We start from the raw sequence: 4,415 nt of genomic DNA on the forward strand, positions 1-4,415 counted from the left end.
CATTCTGCCCGGAGGCTAAGGTCCAGCGCCGAGGGCCTTCTGGCGGTTCCCTCGCTTCGAGAAGCCAAGTCACAGGGAACCAGGCAGAGGGCCTTCTCGGTAGTGGCACCCGCCCTGTGGAATGCCCTCCCATCAGATGTCAAAGAGATAAACAACTACCAGACTTTTAGAAGACATTTGAAGGCAGCCCTGTTTAGGGAAGCTTTTAATGTTTCATAGGTTATTGTATTTTAATATTGTGTTGGAAGCTGCCCAGAGTGGCTGGGGAAACTGCCAGATGGGCAGGGTATAAATATTTAATAATAATAATTGTTGCTGCTACAGGGAGCAGGCTCCTCCGGCGCTCGCTTTCTGGATGGCATAGCAATCGGGGAGGGGATCAAGGTGCCGTGCATGGCTCCCCCCCTCCTTATTTAATCTCCACAACAACCCTGTGAGGTAGGTTAAGCTGAGAGGCAGGGACTGGCCCCCAAGGTCAACCAGTGAGCTTCATGATTGACTAGGGATTTGAACCTTGGTCTCTGGCAATTCTCAGTGATGGTGACAAGGGGCAACTACTACTGCTTGCCTGTCTTCTCCGTACAGTACTTTGCTGCGCTGGAAGGCTTTACTTCCTTGCTGTCTGCTTCTCAAGGTGGAGGGGACAATTGGGCTCCCTATGCTCAGCTCCCACCATTATGCCACCCAAAGGGAAGTGCACAGGTGAGTGAGAGGTGGCAGCAGCTGCAATTTGCATGAGCAGCTGTCTTTGCCCACCTGGATGCCTGTGTGCAGTGCTGGATTTACGGATAAGCTAAACAAGCTATAGCTTAGGGCCCCACTCTCTTGGGGGCTCCCCAATAAATTAAAGGGGAAAAACCGATGTACATTTCCAAAATATAAGATAAAAAAACAAATAAAACCTACATACAGCAACAGTGTTTTGTGTTGTGTAGGCTCCTGTGATGTAAGTAATGGGCCCTGCCTGCTAGCCTGCTCCCTAAAATATCATTGGTCTGTTCATTTCTATATATAGGGTGCTTACATTCTGCATGGACTGGTTGCATGTCTTTAGATACCTGTTATGTCCATAAATTACTATATAGCATATATTCAACAGACAAAAAAACAGTGACAGTTTGTTGTTGACATATAAAGGGCCCCATTAACTTCAGTAGCTTAAATCCAGCCCTGCCTGTGTGCTCCCTATAGGCTATGAAAATCAGGGGGTGGGGAGAAGTCTGTTTACAGTCCCATTAAGGAGCAGGGCCTTCTTCGTGGCTACATCTGTGGAACATATTCCGTAGTCGAAATTGGTGGTTCTCCCAGATGGACATAATTAAACATGTAATTTGTTTTACCAGGATAGGACAAATTGGACAGGAGCCTAGCAGTTTGATTTTTCATTGTGTTATGTTTTAATTATTCATAATATATTTTACTGATAGCGTAACTATTGCTTTTATCGTGTTTGTATTTTGTGGTGGTTAGCCATCCTGGGGCCCTGTGGAGGGAAGAGAGGAATACAGGAATGAACAATAAATAATTATCTCGATTGAGCTACCAAGAGAGAAAAGTAAACACAGAGGGCTACTTTCGATAAGGAGCCATTGCTGCCTCCTTGTGCTGGTCCCAGGGGGGATGAGGTATTATTACCGTAGGCCAAGATCAACAGGGAGCCGGGCAGGTCAGCAGGAACGGAGGTAGGGCAGAAGCAGGAATCCAGGCGGGGAAGCAGGAACACTGGTAAGGCAGAAGCAGGAATCCAGGCGAGGAATAGGCACACTGGGAGTGCCAAACAAGGACTGGGTAAAGCAGATACTTCACAACGACGTTGCTCCCGCAACCTGAGACCGGGCTGCCTGACCTTTATCTTCTTCTAAGGCCGGGGGCGGTCCCGGCCCCCAGAAGCCCCGCCTCTCTTGGCCTTAAGGCGAGCACTCCTCCTGGGAGACACCAGTTCCCTTCGCCTCTCTGCTCTAAGCCTCTGCAGATCAGGAGAGGCCGAAGGGTTACTGGGTCCTGGAGGAGGCTCACCTGTAGCCACTGAGTCTTCCAGCACCTCTGGGGCCTGAATGATTTCACCTGGTGCCTGCTCTTGAGTTTCCTCAGCAACTAGGCCTTGCCCCAGTTCAGCCGGCCCTGGAGGCGGGGACTCCTGTGCCGGCTGGGGTTCCTCCGGATCGCTCTCAGACTCGGAATCCCAGGCCATCACACCATCCCCCCTCCCAGGCCTCCCCCTCACTTGAGGGCCCGGACCCGGCTTGCTGGGGTACGCTGCATGAAACTCCCGGATGCAGGCAGGTGCGTGGACGTTGACCGCTGGTTCCCAGGAGCGGTCCTCTGGCCCATACCCCTTCCAGTCAATGAGATACTGCAGCCTTCCCCTGCGGTATCGGGAGTCCAGAATGCGTTCCACCTCGTACTCTGGCTCTCCCTGCACCAAAACTGGCTGCGGTCGGGGACGGTCTGGGTGGAACTCGTCGGGTGGGGCCACCGGACTCAGAAGGGACCTGTGGAATACCGGGTGAACCTTCAGGTTTGCTGGCAACTGGAGACGGAATGCCACAGGCGAGACCTGGTCCACAATAGGGAACGGGCCGGTGAACCGGGCGTCCAGCTTCCGCGAAGGTCGAGAAGGGTGGAGGTGGCGAGTGGAAAGCCATACCAAGTCACCGACGTGAAGTTCCGGCCCCACCTGGCGGTGGCGGTCGGCCTGGACCTTGTACGCCTCCTTGGCCTGGCGCAGCTGCTCCATCAACAGCTGTTGCTGGGACTGGAGCTCCTGAAGCCACTCTGTCACCGCAGGGACCGCAGATGCCGGCAGCACATCCGGAAACAACCGTGGGTGAAGGCCATAACTGGCTTGGAACGGGGTCTGCTGGGTGGACGCATTCACCGCGTTGTTATAAGCGAACTCCGCCAATGCTAGGTGGTCGACCCAGTCGTCCTGCTGGTAGCTGCAGTAACACCGGAGGTACTGTTCCAGTACCGCGTTCGCCCGTTCTGTCTGGCCATCAGTCTGTGGGTGGTAAGCAGATGAGAGACAGACCTCTGTTCCGAGGGCCTGGTGCAAAGCACGCCAAAACCGGGACGTGAACTGAACGCCGCGGTCGGATACTACACGCTCAGGTAGGCCATGCAGGTGGAAGACATGCTGAAGGTACAGCTGCGCGGTTTCCTTAGCTGAGGGTATGGATGGGCAGGGGGCACAGTGCACCATCTTCGTGAAGTGGTCGGAGAAAACTAGAAGGCAGGTGCAGCCACGAGACGGGGGTAACTCCACTACAAAGTCCAGAGAAACTGTGTGCCAAGGACGTGGTGGAACCGGCAACGGCTGAAGAAGGCCGGGGGGTCGCCCAGTAGGCCCCTTGGCCCGCCTGCAGACATCACAACCAGCGACGTAGCGAGCCACGTCAGCCTTCAAGCGGGGCCACCAAAACTCACGGCTTACCAGATGGGTGGTCCGATACCGCCCAAAGTGCCCCGCCGCTGGAGCGTCATGGGTCATCCGGAGAACCTCAGCCCGCAGCGGCCCTGGTGGGATGTACAGACGCCCGTGGTGCAGCAGAAGACCCTGATGCGAAACCAGCCCTGGATACTGAGGGCATGAACCTTCGGCCAGTTCCCGGAGTCGTTCCTGGGCCCAAGCGTCGACCCGTTGCTGTTCCCGCACCCGAGCCTGCAGTGGCTCAACCTCCTGGGTGGCCAGGAATGCAGCTGGTGGTAGGATCGTGGTGGGTGCTGCTTGCTGAACCGTGTCTGCGTTGTCTTCAGGTTTCCGGGACAGGGCATCCGCCTTCTGGTTTTGGGAGCTAGGGATGTAGCGGATCCGGAACTGGAACCGGGAAAAGAACAACGCCCACCGGATCTGCCTTTGGTTCAGCTTGCGGGTGGTCTGGAGGTATTCCAGGTTCCGGTGGTCGGTTCTCACCTCCACCGGGTGTCTTGCTCCTTCAAGATGGTGGCGCCAAACCTCAAAGGCCACCTTGATGGCCAGCAGTTCCCGCTCCCACACAGTATAGTTACGCTCCGCTGGAAGGAGCTGGCGGGAATAGAAGGCGCAGGGTAGGAGTGGCGCTTCCGGTTCGTGCTGCTGAGACAAGACGGCACCGAGAGCCGTACTGGAGGCGTCAGTCTCTACCACAAAGGGTCGAGAAGGATCCGGATGCTGCAAGATTGGCGCTCTCTGGAAACAGGCCTTCAACCCTTGAAATGCCTCCTCCGCCTCCTTGTCCCAGGAAAACGGCGTCTTGGGGCGCAGAAGCCGGGTCAGCGGGGTGGTGCGGTGAGCATAATCCGCAATGAAGGTCCGGTAATAGTTGGCGAACCCCAGGAAACGCTGTAGGTCCTTGCGGTTCCGAGGTGCCGCCCATTCTCGAACCGCTGCCACCTTCCCAGGATCCATCTGCACCCCACCTGGTGAGAGTCGATGA

Source organism: Podarcis melisellensis (genome assembly GCF_964234715.1).
Source record: "Podarcis melisellensis genome assembly, chromosome: 1".
Lineage (NCBI taxonomy): Eukaryota > Metazoa > Chordata > Lepidosauria > Squamata > Lacertidae > Podarcis > Podarcis melisellensis.